This window comes from Ovis aries, chromosome 3, assembly GCF_016772045.2.
Source record: "Ovis aries strain OAR_USU_Benz2616 breed Rambouillet chromosome 3, ARS-UI_Ramb_v3.0, whole genome shotgun sequence".
In the NCBI taxonomy this organism is placed as follows: domain Eukaryota; kingdom Metazoa; phylum Chordata; class Mammalia; order Artiodactyla; family Bovidae; genus Ovis; species Ovis aries.
This window is the reverse complement of record NC_056056.1, coordinates 134,847,379-134,863,669: the sequence shown is the minus strand read 5'-3', so window position 1 is coordinate 134,863,669 and position 16,291 is coordinate 134,847,379. Positions and strand designations below refer to the sequence as shown.

The following is a 16,291-nucleotide window of genomic DNA, read 5'->3' as shown; positions in this document are numbered from 1 at the left end:
TCCTAGTTTCCTCCAAGAAACCTTCCTAGGTCTCTTGCAGAATTTATATCTCTAGTTTCACCCCCTTGTGTGCATGCTAAGTCGCTCCACAGGTCTGACTCTGTGCGACCCCATGGACTGCAGGCTCCTCTGCCCATGGAATTCTCCAGGCAAGAATACTGGAGTGAGGTGCCCGCGCCCTCCTCCAGGGGATCTTCCCAACCCAGGGATCGAACCGATTATCTTATGTCTCACATCTTATGAACCCATGTCTCTCAGGTCTCCTGCATTGGCAGGTGGGTTCTTTACCACTAGTGCCACCGGGGAAGCCCCTCACCCCCTTAGCAAACTGTTTATACTTCTACTTTGATCTTCTCACAGTCTCTCCTCTCTCACACCTTTGTGAACTGGACCAGAGAGAGCAAGTTGTCTTCAGCTTTTTGTCTCTTGCAAAGTTCTAGCACAAAGTCTGCATGCAGCAGGTACTCCAAAAACTCTTGTTAAATGAGATGAGACCAATAGGGCTAACACGACCCATTTAAAGACACAAAGGTGAGCCCTGGCTTCACTGAATGATGTTTTGAATGCGTTTGTGCATGTGGGTTACACGATAGTCTGTTGCTACCCACAAGTGAGCCACTTAGACTAGGTCCGTCTGAGCCCAGTACTCTTATTTGACAGCGAGGCCCGTTTGATTAGGTGACTTCCCTTGTGTCACAAGCTCATGGCTCCTGGGAGCAGGTGCCCATCTCTCAACTCCCAGGCACTGCTCTTTTCCCACCATTTTACCTTCCCCTTGGAGGTTACCTGGGGAGTTTGGGGACTAGGTTTGGGTCTCCTGAACCTGGAGCAGGACTATTTTCCAGAAACTCCCTATTTCACTCATAGACACCGCGCTGCCAACCTCTACCCATCCCCCCATCCCCTCCCCTCTCCTCCCACCACTTTCCCCAGGCTTGCCCGCCTCTAGTTCTCACCTAGGACCACAAATGCTTTAAAGATGCCACGAAAGTAGCTTCCAGGTCAAGGTTTGGCTTTAACGAGAACCAGGGTCAGCTACCCGGAACAGGCCCTTGCTGGCCAGGTAGCCTGTTTATAACAAAGTTTCTTTCTGTTTATCTAGGGAGCTGCTCACCTCCTAGAGACGTGGCAGCCAGGAAGTTAGCAGTGGCAACACCACCAACAGGGATGTTTGCTCAAGCTAGTCAGGCTGTCGCTCAATTACAGGTTTCTTGAAAAGTGATGACTGTCGCCACTCTCACCAGGAGCAGGCGTGAGACGGAGCTAACACCACGGTGGGGAGCGCACAGGTCCATTTCAAGCTGCTGGTTGTGGGGAGGGGGCCAAGAGGCTGTTTGGGACAAATGATTCTCCCTTTTTTCCTCCCGGGCAGCACTTTCTCAGTTATCAAAACCAACCCACTGCACCTCACTTCCTGTGTTCTCATGCTGTGAACAAAGTAGCAAATTATCTCCTCCAAACCCCTCCTTCCACCGCTGACCTTTTTGATTACAGAATGCTGATAGGTTTTCACTTTTCCCCATAATTACACCTTCAGAACACCTCAGCTTTCCCTTTCAACACTAGAGCTGCAGTATGTGGCTTTATTTTCCCAGAAAGACTCACTGAAAATTATTTCAGTAGCAAGTCTATCGAGTTTTCTCCTGGGCTGATCTAGGTTCATCTTTTGTTTGCATAACATTTTAAGCTTTAGTTGCCCAAACAGATTTTTCCGTTGAAAAAAACCCAATTGAACTTGACTCACGCTGTGTACCTAGAATAGACTTGGCTCATAGCAGGTGCTCAGCAAATGTTTCTTGATCTAGTCCAAGTTTGTTAAGTTACTGAAAAATCAAAATAATGCGTGACCAAGCAGGAAGTTCACCAGCTCACAGGTTTTTGTCACTAAAGGATCTCCAGGTCCTGCCAGGTCGGGCAGGGATACGTAACCGTTTCAAACTGAGCCTTGAGAGTCCTCAGAACCTAGGGATGAAGAAGAACCTTAGGTGGGCATGGGCTGGGATTCCCTAATCATTTAGGAAACCTGGTGACAATTAGGTTGGGTTTGAGAGAAAGCCAGGGTCGGGGGCGGGAGAGAAAAAAAACTTGAACTGAGTCTTATCATCCATCACCTGGCAGGGGGAGAGGGATGGATGGGGGTATTTACAGAAGGGGTATTCCTGAAGGTTTGCGCTCATCTTCAGATTGAGGGGCAGGTGATGGGTGAGGACAGAACTTTCCCTTCTCTCTTCAGTGTACAGCGGGCTCCCGGCTATAGGACTTCTACCCAGGGCCACTGGATACTCGATGTGCCACACCCTGAACTCAAGAGTCTGTGGGCTGCCCCCTAAGCTGGTCAGCCTTCCCAATTTCCCCATTGCGACCAGTAGCGTTGAAACCCTGGAAACTACTCCTGCCCCTACTCTACTCCCAGGCATGGAGTTTCTAAATGGGTTTCAACGTCAGGTTCACTCCATGCATGCTCCCGAGTCCTGCTGATTCATTCTCTGCCTCCTGGATCTTCCTCTTCCTCTGCCCTTTTAACGCCATTCTCCGAGACTGTGCTCTTATGACCTAGCATCTGGAGGATCAGCAGAAGCTGCTTGCCAGCTCCCTCTGCCTCAGGCCTCTCTCTCCCTTTCACAGTCTAGAAGGGCCATATTCATAGTCCTTTCGCGCCATTTGACTGTAGCAGAAACATGGCCTTGGCAGTCTGCTTCCTGTTTGCTCCTCACGCTCACTGGCTATCTCTTCCTCTTCAAAGCATTTCCCTTATGCTCTTGCTAAGCAGATCAACTAGCCGACATCCACTGGATCATGGAAAAGCAAGAGTTCCAGAAAAACACCTACTTCTGCTTTATTGACTACGCTGAAGCCTTTGACTGTGTGGATCACAACAAACTGTGGAAAATTCTTCAAGAGATGGGAATACCAGATCACCTGACCTGCCTCCTGAGAAATCTTTATGCAGGTCAAGAAGCAACAGTTAGAACCAAACATGGAACAGCAGACTGCTTCCAAATTGGGAAAGGAGTACATCAAGGTTGTATATTGTCACCCTGTTTATTTAACTTATATGCAGAGTACATCATGCGAAATGTATGGTTGGATGAAACACAAGCTGGAATCAAGATTGCTGAGAGAAATAACCTCGATATGCAGATGACACCACTCTCATGGCAGAAATTGAAGAAGAACTAAAGAGCCTCTTGATAAAAGTGAAAGAGGAGAGTGAAAAAGTTGGCTTAAAGCACCTGGTCTCATCACTTCATGGCAAATAGATGGGGAAACAATGGAAACAGTGAGAAACTTTATTTTCTTGGGCTCCAAAATCACTGCAGATGGTGACTGCAGCCATGAAATAAAAAGACACTTGCTTCTTGGAAGAAAAGCTATTTTCAACCTAGACTGCATATTAAAAAGCAGAGACTACTTTGCCAACAAAGATCCGTCTAGTCAAAACTATGGGTTTTTTCCCAGTAGTCATGTATGGATGTGAGAGTTGGACCATAAAGAAAGCTGAGCACCAAAGAATTGATGCTTTTGAAATGTGGTGTTGGAGAAGACTCTTGAGAGTCCCTTGGACAGCAAGGAGACCAAACCAGTCAATCCTAAAGGAACTCAGTCCTGAATACTCATTGGAAGGACTGATGCTATAGCTGAAATTCCAGTACTTTGGCCACCTGATGTGAAGAATTGACTCACCGGAAAAGACCCTGATGCTGGGAAAGATTGAAGGCAAGAGGAGAAGGGGACAACAGAGGATGAGATGGTTGGATGGCATCACCAACATGAGTTGAGTAAGCTCAACTCATGAGTTGAGTTTGAGTAAGCTAGGGAAGTTGGTGATGGACAGGGAGGCCTGGTGTGCTGCAGTCCATGGGGTCGCAAAGAGTCGGACACGACTGAGTGACTGAACTGAACTAAAAGCAAATTATGTTTCTTTTCTCGAATTCTTACCTGAAACTCCCCTCCTCCAAGAAGCCTTCTCAGACTAAAGTGCATCTTACTGCCATGAGTATCGGGCATATTTTTTTCCAAGTTTCACGGCCCATGTTACTTCACGCAGGACCCCCACTAGATTTTATGGAGGAGGGAGAACCAACAGGTCTAGACATTGGGCTACCTAGGTTCCCTTTTCTTTCATCTTCTCAAATCTTTAAATCCTGGTCCCTAATCTTCTGCCTCGGAGAAGGCAATGGCACCCCACTCCAGTACTCTTGCCTGGAAAATCCCATGGGCAGAGGAGCCTGGTAGGCTGCAGTCTCGAAGAGTCGGACACGACTGAGCGACTTCACTTTCACTTTTCACTTTCATGCACTGGAGAAGGAAATGGCAACCCACTCCAGTGTTCTTGCCTGGAGAATCCCAGGGATGGGGGAGCCTGGTAGGCTGCCGTCTATGGGGTCGCACAGAGTTGGACACGACTGAAGTGACTTAGCAGCAATCTTCTGCCTCTAGTATGCTTTTCCCAACTAGTTCCCCTAACCTTCCTATCGCTGCAGTGTCCCTCCATCCTGAGGTATCTGGTTGTTAATTCCACGCCCTGATCTGTCTGTTCTTTGTTTTCTTCTATCCGCAGAGCTGAGGGTGAGGATAGAGTTTCTTCCTTTCTTCAAATCTCTACCCAGGGCTGAGGACCACGCTGCACAGGAGACCAGAGAATAACCTGACCTCCCAGGGCTCTCAGGTGCCACAAAAGAGTCTTGTAACAGTCCTTCTTCTCCCCAGACTGAGGCCATCCTTGTTCACTGGGCAAGCCTTGTGCACAGCACAATTACAGCTTTGAGCTTGACACAGAGACAGGCACTGCCCTGCACTTGACCTCTCATTTATTCAAACCCTCACTCTCATTCCCATCAAATGAGTAAGGGTATGTTGGGCTTTCCCAGAGAGGGGCAGAGGGCTGTACGATGAGCTGAGTTTGCCCAAATCTTTGGCACAGCCACTGGGTCCGCCCAGGACAAAGAAACCCACTTTGGACCTCAGCTTCACTTCTAAGGCTGGAGATGTCAGAACATGTCCATGAAGCCAGAGGAGGTGCAGGACAATACCAGAGCCTTTTTTAAAATATCACTGCTTACCATACCAAAGCAAGACACAGTTGTCCTTTTCCATTTTACCTATAAGGAAACTGAAGCCCACGGAGGTTTAGTAACCTGACCAAGGACACACAGCTATGAAATGGCAGAGGCAGAATTTTCTCCCAAGCCCACATCTCTCCCAAGCCCACTATCTTAAACATAGCACCATGCTGCCTTGCACTTGGCTGGTGCTTGGAGCTTTGACAAAGCATTTTCATATACACCTTCTCATTTGTTCCCCACCCAGGGAGTGTTTATGTGATTTGGCCAAGGTCAGACAGCTAATTTAGTGACAGAGCTGAGCCAGCTCTCCGCCTCCATTATACCCACTGCCTTGGCCCTAGGGCTAGTTGTCCCTTTAATTCCTGATTTCTGTTCTAGGTAATGGCTATATGGGCTAAGCCCAAGGTCGTATCTCCTGTTCAGGTTTCTCCCAGCTGAATTTGGGGCTGAGATGTTTCTGATCTCAGACAGTTTTTGACATGCCTCAGGGCTTCCCTTTTCAGGCCTGAGTTCTTCCATGTGGGTAGGAGTCAGCTGTTCTGCTAACTATAGGCAGTGATTACCAAGGATGAGGGCTTTCCAGGCAGCCAGGGATTCTTCGTGGTTCCACCAGCTCTAGACTACCTTCCCATTGCCTGCTCCGCTAACTGCTCTGGTGCCCCTGAAAGTTGTTTTGTTACCTCTGGGTGCCTAAAGTGAATGGTGCTGTTAAGGAACAGGAGGTCAGGAAGTACCTGCAATGATACTGGCTTCTGCTGGATAACCTGAACTAAAGTAAATTTCAAACCCCTCACCTTAGCTTGCACTATTGATCACGTGCATTTGCCTGTCTCATCCTTTTCACTCTTCCTGTAATGGGCAGAGACACAGCTCATTCACCGAGAGAATGGGGCGTGGGCAGTGTACACATATCTCTGGCAAAATGAGCACAAGCCCCAGGTTCTTTGGTGTGTCCAGAGTTGTTAACCTCCTGCAGTGTCTGCAAACTGCATTTGCAGGTCTGGCAGTGCACTGAGAGTGCAGTGTTAGAACGCTCCTGTGAATGTTGCAATGGGGTGATTGGCTAATAGAGGGGTCTGTTTTATGCTGTGCTGGCAAACTGACACCTCACCATCCCCATACATACAGCTGAGCCCTATCCTAACCTCTGCAGAGGTCAGTGTCTGGGATGACAGGCTCTGGGGGCAAGTAACAAACTATTTCTCCTTTCGGTTGGCCTAGGGTTCGGAACAAGTGACAGGAAATCAGGAAGTCAGTGACAGTCACAGTCATGAACACCCATCAGACTCCCTCCCAACACTGCTGAGCACAGTTCCTGCCCCTTAAAGGCCCAAGTCTCCACAGGGAGGATGTCTGAGACCCTGCCCTCACCAGGGAGGCTTCTCTCGCCGGCTCACCGCTTCTGCTTGGGAGCCGCGCAGCCCGGGCAGGAGGGAACCTCTCTGCAAGGTTTTCTGCAGCTGAGCACAGGGGCTGGCCCAGCGCGGGGCGATGGGGGCGCAGAAGGGGTGCTAAGGCATGCGTGACGGGCAGAGGCTGCAGAGCCCCGGAGGCAGTGCAGCTCGCACCTCTCCCACCCCGCCCCTCCAGGACCGAGACCCCAGCTTTTCTTTCAACCTTTAAGGAAGGCGCGAAGGTGTAGGGAGTGCTACCGAGGGAGGGGCTAGAGGCCACCACGACACATGGCCCAGCCCGGCCCTGCCCCTTCGTGTCACTGTCGGGGGTGGCGAGGAAGAGGAGGAGGAGGAGGAGGAAGAGATCGGCGGAGGGGGGAGGTGGATGGGGAACAAGGGCTTGGGAGAAGCGAGCTCGACCTGCAGGAAGTCCCAGGAAGCGGGAGGGCTCTGGGTTCTAAGTCCAGAGAAGGGTGGCGGGCTGCTTCTGCCGCTTACCTGTGGTGCCCGGGCGGAGCCGCAGCCGCGCGGCCGTGCAGCTCACCGGTTTCCCGACGGGACGTCCTGGAGGGCGGGGCCGAAGCGGGCCCTGCCCGGCCGCTGGGGCGCGTCCTCCCCGCCCCTCCGGGTCAGGTGCCGGGGGCTGAGCTCCCCAGCATTGCTCGGCGCCCCGGAACGCCGGCTTGCTGCGGGGACGCCCCGGGCCCATGCACCCCGCCCCCGCCGCCGCGGCTGGGAGCCCGGCTGCTCCGGCTTCTACAGATCTCAGCGAGTTCCGGGGGCCAGTCTCCGCGGCCAGGCTCTCGGCGTCGATAAAGATTGGAGGGTCCTGGCCACCACAAAGACGACAGGCGGGAGTCGCCGGCGTGTGCTTGGAACCGCCGCGTGCGGCGCGCGGGCTCAGTGGCCATGTGCCCGCAGCGCTCAGAGTCTGGAGGAAGAGGCTCCGGAGCAGAGAAACGCCGCCGGAGAGAGAGGCACCCAGGGGCTCCGTCCCAGGTTTACTTCTCATCGGGAGGAGTGGTCTTGACCAAATGATTGCTCCCCTTCATCCAACAATAAGAGCAGGGAATTTGCCGTGTGCCACTAACAATGCTAAGGTCTTCATGTGCCGGGTCTCAGGTAAACACTAGCCCCAGCAAATAACTACGATTATTGTCCGGAATATACACGGAAGGTGGCTGACCACGCCGCTGGAGAGTGCGGCTCAAAGTAGACCAGCGGCTTCAGCATCATCTGATAAACTGTTAGAAATATAGATTGTCAGGTCCCACCTCGGACCTAAATAATACGAAACTTGGGGGATGGGACCCAGTAATTTGTATCTTTATAAGCCCTCCAGGTAATTCTGGTGCATTCTCAACTTTGAGAATCACTGAGCGAGTAGTGTCAGAGCTGGAATTAAAATCCAAATAAGTAAGTTCAGTCCCTAAACCCACGCTCTGACTCACTACCACCCCCACCCTCAGGCTGCTCACCAGGATTCTGTGATGTAATCTTTTGGGCCCTTGTCTCAGTAATAGAAAAGGACCACTCCAAATAGCCGATAATTTGGAAACGTTCTATGGCAGAAAATTCAACCACCAATTCTGTTTTTCTTTTGTCTTGATGCTTAAATGAATTTGTATTTCTAAGTCCGTAAGACCCGGGGCCAGGGGCAGGAGTGTGGGTGGGCAGATCTGAGCAAGAAGGCAGTTGTGACATGAACCTGGAAGAGCAGGGGAAGCCACTGGGGATTAACAGCTGGATGAGAGAAGTAACCTTGTTCTCTAGTCTGGAACCCCACAGTAGAACTGAGCTATTCAGAGGGAGGTCAGAGCTTCTCCAGTGATGGATTCTGGAGAGAGGAGGCCAGTGGAGCAGGGAGAAGACCTTGGCCCCCTACGCTAGATCAGGAAGTGGGTGAAGGATGGATGTTCCTAAAGAAGTAGAAAAGGGAAGTGTCCACTCAGTCTTGGCCTGCTCACCTGTCTCCTCCCCTAACACCAACCAAGTGGCTGAGTGATTCCCCTGCCCTCAATTCCCTTCTTTCACATTAGAGACTCTGGGGTTTAAAGGGACTTCCCAGGTGTCTCATTGGTGAAGAATCCATCATCTCAATGCGGGAGACGTGGGTTCGATCCCTGGGTCAGGAAGATCCCCTGGAGGAGGAAATGACAACCCACTCCAGTATTCTTGCTGGGACAATAACATGGACAGAGGAGCCTGGCGGGCTACACTTCATGGGGTCACAAAGAGTCGGACATGACTGAGTATGCACACCCACTGCGGTTTAAATTTCTAAAGAGACTTTATATAGCGTTTGCCTTGATCATCTGTTTTGTTTCCTTTACAGACCCTCAGGGTTCATTCTAACCTCACTGCTTCAGCTGCCACCACTGTCACTTGCCTGGTTCCTCAGCTACCTTTCTCGGAATAAGGACATCTCCTTTTGAAGACTGTGGGATGCTGCCCCTCATTTCTCTCTTTCTGGATGCTCGACACTCCTGTGCGGGTCTGACGCTGTGGTCTTTGCTCCGCTCTTCCTCTGACTCTGCTCTGTAACCCTCGGAGGCTGAGGCTTTTTCAGGACCCACCCTGACCTGAGGGTGATGGGCTGGACTGGACTCACCGCCCCAATTCTTCCCCAGGACAGTCATGACCGCTAAACCCATCCCAGAGTCCCTGAGAGGGTGCTGCCCAGGGAAGCCGCGTCGGTCTGTGCTGTGTGCTCCACATTCCAGAAACAAATTTCTCTTCCAGTTTTACTTTAGCTGACTCTGATTTTAAACGTGACTCTGAGTCCTCAGAACAATGAGTTGCATAATTTGGAGGCATATGTAGTAGACCGGATGTGTGCCCCCACCCCTAATGTGTCATGCCCTGACTGAGCTGTTCTCTTCTCACAGGAAGGGGAGCCGCACAGGATGGTGATGCATGGCAGGCCACTTTAAAATAGTCTTCTGTAATTGCAAATGTTATAGAGCCACCTGGTTAAAAAAAAATTCAAGCACTAGAGAAAAGTAGACAATGAAAGAGTCATTTCCGTTACTCCTCTCCAGAAATCATCTCTGCCTGCTCATGATGGAAACGTCCCATCATTGAGCTCTTCTGCAAGACAGGCCTGGATTTCCCACGCCTCAACAAGCCCTGTGAATATCTTCTCTGTCTCTCTTTTTTTCCCCTCATATTCTTATTCTTTGGCCAATTTAGATTCTGTTTTGGGGTATTCTGAAGTTTCGCTTTTCGCAACAGTGTGCTTCAGGGGGTTCCCCCCAGCAAGGCAGGAAGCATGGTGTGGTGCACATTGACGGGAAGCCGGCAGACAAGAACAGCTCTGGAGGCTATTGACTTCAGCCTTGGCCCCTAGCTAGTCTCTTGCACACGTGGTCCCTGGCGAGGGAACGCCCACTTCTGGGTGGGACAGAATGAGGGAGACTTGCTCACAAGGAGGATGTGCTGCCGCCATCTGGGAGGGAAAGACTGTGGAGAATCTGTCAGGAAACTGCATTGGGAGGTCAGGAGGGAGGGCAGCCTGTACCCCTCCCCCACCCTCTGCAGGTACCCCCGTGGAGGAACCCAACAGTCCCTTGAACTTCTGTCTCCGTTTCTTATCTGTAAAGATTAATGGTGCCTTAGAGATGGTTGTGCAGGTGGAGTAGATAACTGACATGAAAATGGGATAGTTTGATTCTTCTGTTTACATCCATTTATCTCTTTTCTCTTTCTATTTCACCTTCCTCTTTTTTTATCTCATTCCCCTGGATCTCTTTCTCCTGGATCTGAAGAGATACCATCAGCAATGGAGAAACAGACATAGAGAACAGACCTATGGACATGGAAGGAAGAGAGGAGGGGGAAGGGGAGATGTATGGAGAGAGTAACAGAAATTTACAATACTGTATGTGAAATAGATGCTGCTGCTGCTGCTAAGTTGCTTCAGTCGTGTCTGAAGGAAAGAGAGGGAAGGGGAGAGAGGTCAATAAAGTCTCTTGTTCCTTACTGGTCGGGGCACTCTGGCCAGTCGTCTGCATCAGGAGGAGACCAGGGACAAAAGGATCCTAGTTGCGGCCGCTAGGTCTGGTCCATTGGCAGGCAAGCTGGCCCCTGAGTACCCCGAGTGGTCAGGATGTCAGTCTCAGCGAAGAAGAGTCCCACCAGAGTCGCCATTTGTTGCAGGACGGCGGACCCCTTTCCTCTTTCCTCTCCTTAACCCTTCCTATCCTTCCCTGTCTTTCTAGTCCCCCGGTCCTGGACGCAGGAATCTGGTCGAAGGGCCCTCAGCCTGAGCTGAGGATTGGAGACTGATCACCTCCTCTTGGCAGAGAACTCTAATTCTGGTTCTGGTCTGGTCTGATTTCTGATAGGGCCGAGTTCCAGTCCTCCCTTCTCTGGAGGCCCAGGGAAAAGTCCCATAGCACCTGGGCATCTGTAGGTGGCAGGAGACGTCTGTAAGGCCACCCCTTTCAACCCCCTCTCCGCCTCCTCCCCCTTCTTCTTTCAACCTGGCTTCCTTTCCTCCCTTGAAATCTTTGATGTGAGTACTTGGATCTGAAGTTCTGTGTCTCTATAGGAGGTTTTCTGAGAGACTGTATTCTTGTATTTAAGGGCTTCCCTGGTGGTGCAGAGGTTAAAGCGTCTGCCTGCAATGTGGGAGACCTGGGTTCGATCCCTGGGTTGGGAAGATCCCCTGGAGAAGGAAATGGCAACCCACTCCAGTATTCTTGCCTGGAGAATCCCGTGGACGGAGGAGCTTGGTGGGCTACAGTCCACGAGTCACAAAGAGTCGGACATGACTGAGCGACTTCACTTTCACTATTGTGCCCATCTTTGTAGGAAATGTTCCCTTGATGTCTCTAATTTTCTTGACGAGATCTCTAGTCTTTCCCATTCCTGTTTTCCTCTGTTTCTTTGCATTGTTCACTTAAGAAGGCTTTCTTATCGCTCCTTCCTGTTCTTTGGAACTCTGCATTCAAATAGGTTTATCATTTCCTTTCTTCTTTACCCTTTGCTTCTCTTGTTTTCTCAGCTATTTGTAAGCCCTCTTCAGACAACCATTTTGACTTCTTGCATTTCTTTTTCTTTGGCATGGTTTTGGTCACTGTCTCCTGTACAATGTTATGAACCTCCATGCATAGTTCCTCAGGCGCTCTGTCTATCAGATCTAATTCCTTTAATCTATTTGTCACTCCCACTGTATAATCTCAAGGGATTTGACTTAGGTCATATCTGAATGGTCTAGAGGTTTCCCCTACTTTCTTCAATTTCAGTCTGAATTTTGCAATAAGGAGCTCATGATTTGAACCACAGTCAGATCCCAGACTTGTTTTTTGCTGACTGTATAGAGCTTCTCCATCTTCGGCTGCAAAGAATAGAATCAATCTGATTTTCGTGTTGACCATCTGGTGATGTCCATGTGTAGAGTCATCTCTTGTGTTGTTGGAAGAGGGTTTTGCTATGACCAGTGCGTTCTCTTGGTATATATAATGTAATATTTAAAAAATCAAGGGGCTTGCCTGGAGGTGAAGTGGCTAAGACTCAGTCCTCCCAATGCATGGGGCCTGGGTTTGATCCCAGGTCAGGGAACTAGATCCCACATGCTGCAGCTAAAGACTTCTTATTCCTCAACAGAGATGGAAGATCCCACGTGCGGCACCTGAGACCCAGTGCAGTCAAAACAAATAAATAAATAAATTTTTTTAAGTAAAAAAAGAATCAAAATTAATCAGAAAATGTCTATGATGAACAAAATAGGAACAAAAGAGTAGTGCCTGGAGCCTGAGCCTGAGCGATGGTGGAGCCTGAGGTCAAAGGAAAAACGTGCACACTCTATATCCATGGGTTGTTTTTTTTTTTTTCTATTAATTTTATTGGTTTTCCATTAGGCTTGTGAGATCTTAGTTCCCTGACCAGGGATCAAACCTGGGTCCTCAGCAGTGAGAGTGCCGAGTCTTAACCACTGGGCTGCTACATAATTCCCTATCCACACTTGTGTGTATTTTAAAAATGCTTATTAATGAAAAAAATATTAAAAAGAATGAAAAGTATATGAAAACTCACAATAGTATTTTATTTATACATTGCTATGATTTTACTTCAGTTCAGTTCAGTCGCTCAGTCGTGTCTGACTCTTTGCGACCCCATGGACTGCAGCACGCCAGGCTTCCCTGTCCATCACCAACTCCTGTGGCTTACTCAAACACGTGTCTGTTGAGTCGGTGATGCTAATTTTACTTCATCTTAAGTTAATTAAAATGTATTTAAGATCATCACTTGACCAAGAGAAATTATTAAACATGGCAGTCTCAACTGAAAATGAAACAAATGAAGAATTAAATTTACAAAGTATCACTGAAGAGTATGCTTGCATTAAAGCCAATTTCCTTTCTCCTCAGGCTCCAGTATGGCTCAGCATGGTGCTGCTCTGGGGTCTGGACAAAGAACCTGAAGAGAATAGAAGAGGGAACAAGAAAAAGGAGGAGGGTTAGAAGAGTGAGAGGGTGAGTAATGTTTATTTATTGTTTTTATAATTGCTAAATATCCTATTTATAAAAAGCACAGAAAATCACAAGAAAATAAACTACCCATAATTTGACACCTAGAGATAACCACTGTTATTCACTTGGTATAATATGTTCTATTTTTTTCTATGTAAATATAATCATACACATCAGTTCAGTTCAGTTCAGTCGCTCAATCGTGTCTGACTCTTTGCGACCCCATGAACCACAGCACTTCAGGTCTCCCTGTCCATCACCAACTCCCAGAGTCCACCCAAACCCATGTCCATTGAGTCGGTGATGCCATCCAACCATCTCATCCTCTATCGTCCCTTTCTCCTCCTGCCCCCAATCCCTCCCAGCATTAGGGTCTTTTCAAATGAGTCAGCTCTTTGCATCAGGTGGCCAAAGCATTGGAGTTTCAGCTTCAGCATCAGTCCTTTCAATGAGCACCCAGGACTGATCTCCTTTAGGATGGACTGGTTGGATCTCCTTGTAGTCCAAGGGACTCTCAAGAGTCTTCTCCAACACCGCAGTTCAAAAACATCAGTTTTTTGGTGCTCAGCTTTCTTTATAGTCCAACTCTCACATCCATATATGACCACTGGAAAAACCATAGCTTTGACTAGATGGACCTTTGTTGGCAAAGTAATGTCTCTGCTTTTTAATATGCTGTCAGAACACGTTAAAGCTATGACTGGTCATAGCTTTTCTTCCAAGGAGCAAGCATCTTTTAATTCATGGCTGCAGTCACCATCTGCAGTGATTTTGGAGCCCAAGAAAATAAGTCTCTCACTGTTTCCATTGTTTCTTCATCTATTATTTACCCCTAAAGAAATAGAGGAGGTTCCTATCTTCTAAGACATTTGAAGAAACAGTAGATGTCATTAGAAAGGGTTGAAATCTATCAGATAGCGCTGGAATATTGTTTAATATTGTTTCATATAGAAAGTAAAGGAGAAGTGATAGAATAACTCAATGTATTTCTTAATGTTCTGATTTTTTTAATGTCCTCTTAGTGTCCTGAAGTTTTTGCCTCACTGCTTCTTAATTCACATGGAAACTTTTTTATTTTCTGTAGGTAACATGCATATTACCTATTGGCACAACGATCAAAAGTTCACAAGTATAGTAAACTACTCCTATTCCTGGTTACCTAGTTTTCCTCCCAGGAGCAGACACTCTTACTAGTTTCTTTTGATTCTTTTTAGAAACGTAGCGTAGAGAAGGAGTCATCCTGATTTTAGCAAGTACCATAAATAGTAACTTTTTCATTATATTATCTGAAGAGGTTAAAGTTATTTTAAAAGCAATCAACTTATTGAGCTATCTCTGTGGTTCTGATAGATTTCCAGTGGACTCTCTTGGGTTTTCTAAGTAGATAGAATATCAACAGCATAGGATTTTTGCAAAGTGAAAACAGTTTTGGAGTGAGACCTGGGATTGAATCTTGGCTCTGTCTGACTGAATCAAAAAATTCAGTTGCTCAGTCATGTCCGACTCTTTGAGACCCCATGAACCGCAGCACGCCAGGCCTCCCTGTCCATCAGCAACTCTCGGAGTAACCTTTAAAAAATGTTGGCACTCTGCAGCGGCAGCTCGTAAGTACAGAGTGGGCCTTCCCTCCAGGTGCGGTGGGCAGAGTGGGCAGAGGCCACACCCTGCCAAGTGCTGCTCCTCTGCCCTCTCCTGGGTTTGTTTTACCTGAATCTACAGATACATCCGGAGGGCTTTGATCTCAGGGCTTTCTAAACACTCAGCCATCAGCAGAGACTGAAGGGGAAGCCCTAAACGAATACAATCATCTTTTCTTTCTCCCTGAATGGAATGTGTGTTATATTTGCTGAGAGCAGATTAAAATAGATTTTACTGTTTGAAATCATGGATTTATAGTTCTTTAAAGAGTTGCTGATTATCAGCAAAGTCTACAACCCCACCCCACCTGCAACGTAACGGTGGGGAAAAAAACAGTCCCGCACAGTGGGAATGTATAAATGTTTTCTCACACGTGGGACCTACTGCCAGACAGGAAGATGGTGGTATTTGGTGAGGAGTACTACTAAGAAACACCTGTAGCTAGTGAGGAAAAAACCAACATTCTTGCTTACTCATAGAATTTTATCAGTTTGAAGGGATGCCTCAGAACATCTCTGATCCCTTGTTGTACTCCATGGAAAAGATGAATGGGGATGTAGATTATCTAGTTTATTTACATCACATAATTTTTTCAGCAGGACCTTCGAGGAGCCTGAATGCACTCCTTTATATCTGACACTACCAGGAAAAGACAGACCTGAGCGTGTGCCTTGATTGAAGTGCATTCCTCCAGACTGCAGTAAGATGGGACAGCATTCTAGTGTCCTAACAAGGGGTGAGCTCAAACTTTGAAAGGATATTGGCTCTGCTTATTAATTATCAGCTTTCCAGGTGACTTGGTGGTAAAGACTCTGCCTGCCAATGTAGGAGGCTCTGGAGAAGTAGTAGATTCTGGGTCGGGAAGATGCCCTCGAGGAGAAAATGGCAACTCACTCCAGTATTCTTGCCTGGGAAGTCCCACGGACTGAGGAGCCTGGCAGGATCCATGGGTGGACATGACCGAGCAGATGATGATACACACACAGACGTTCGTTATCAAGGCTTGAAACATCCTGGGTTCAGCTGTTACAGGTTTATGGAAAACCGTTCCAGGCTTGCTCAACTACCGAGTAGTTCAGGTACAAACAAGGATGTCTCAAGAATAGAAGGAGGAGAAGCCCCACCTGAGCTCCCTAGACACACTTTTAGAACCCTGATGGGCTCTGTAAAGTGTTATCCTCCTCTGGCTTCAGTACCCTGAGGAGCTCACAGGTACTAAATTTGAAGGCTATGGTGGTCAGGGTATTTGACCTCCTGGCATTTTTCACCCCTTGGCCATTAGTTTAAGTTCAATATGGTGATTTCCTTGCCAGTGATGGATAAAGAAAGGTGTTTGCTGGGACCCTCCAAGACAGCTTTCATTCCTTTGAAAGAATAAAACACCCCCTCAAAAGCCTGAGAACAAAGCTCTCGGTGACAGGGTGGAGCAGAATTTGGATGACAGAACCTGGGCCACCACTGGCACTGTTGAGCTAGAGCTTATATTGCTCATGGGGTCCTTCCCATCCTGGCATCTGTTATGTGAGACAGCTCAGTGGACTGTTCTGGAGCCAAGGGCATAGTATGAGGGGAACCAGTCCAAAGGGACCCATACCTCCTCTTAAGGGCATTCAGATTTTGCTTTGAGTGTAGAAAAAGTAGAATTTTCTACAGAACCTGGAAAGCAACAGTGAAAACAATCCTACCTGGGGAATCAGAGAACGTCAGAGCCAATCTG

General features: G+C 48.2%; 2 protein-coding genes across 6 annotated transcripts in view; one reads left to right on the top strand and one right to left on the bottom strand.

Moving 5' to 3' along the window:
* Positions 1-7,026, bottom strand: part of GALNT6 (polypeptide N-acetylgalactosaminyltransferase 6) — a 39,631-nt gene extending 32,605 nt beyond the window's left edge. For 2 of the 3 annotated variants that reach the window (XM_012174255.5, XM_042246708.2), the window contains exon 1: positions 6,959-7,026. The gene's annotated coding sequence lies outside the window, so the exon portion shown is untranslated. Of the gene's footprint in view, positions 1-956 lie in introns of all 3 variants that reach the window. The other variant, XM_027967307.3, reaches the window with a different exon arrangement.
* Positions 7,027-7,114: 88 nt separating this feature from the next.
* The window catches only part of SLC4A8 (solute carrier family 4 member 8), a 106,006-nt gene continuing 96,829 nt past the window's right edge, over positions 7,115-16,291 (top strand). Inside the window, exons 1-3 of one of the 3 annotated variants that reach the window (XM_042246706.2) lie at positions 7,115-7,582; positions 12,835-12,939; positions 15,174-15,310. The gene's annotated coding sequence lies outside the window, so the exon portion shown is untranslated. Of the gene's footprint in view, positions 7,583-12,834; positions 12,940-15,170; positions 15,311-16,291 lie in introns of all 3 variants that reach the window. The other 2 variants (XM_042246707.2, XM_060412560.1) reach the window with 2 other exon arrangements.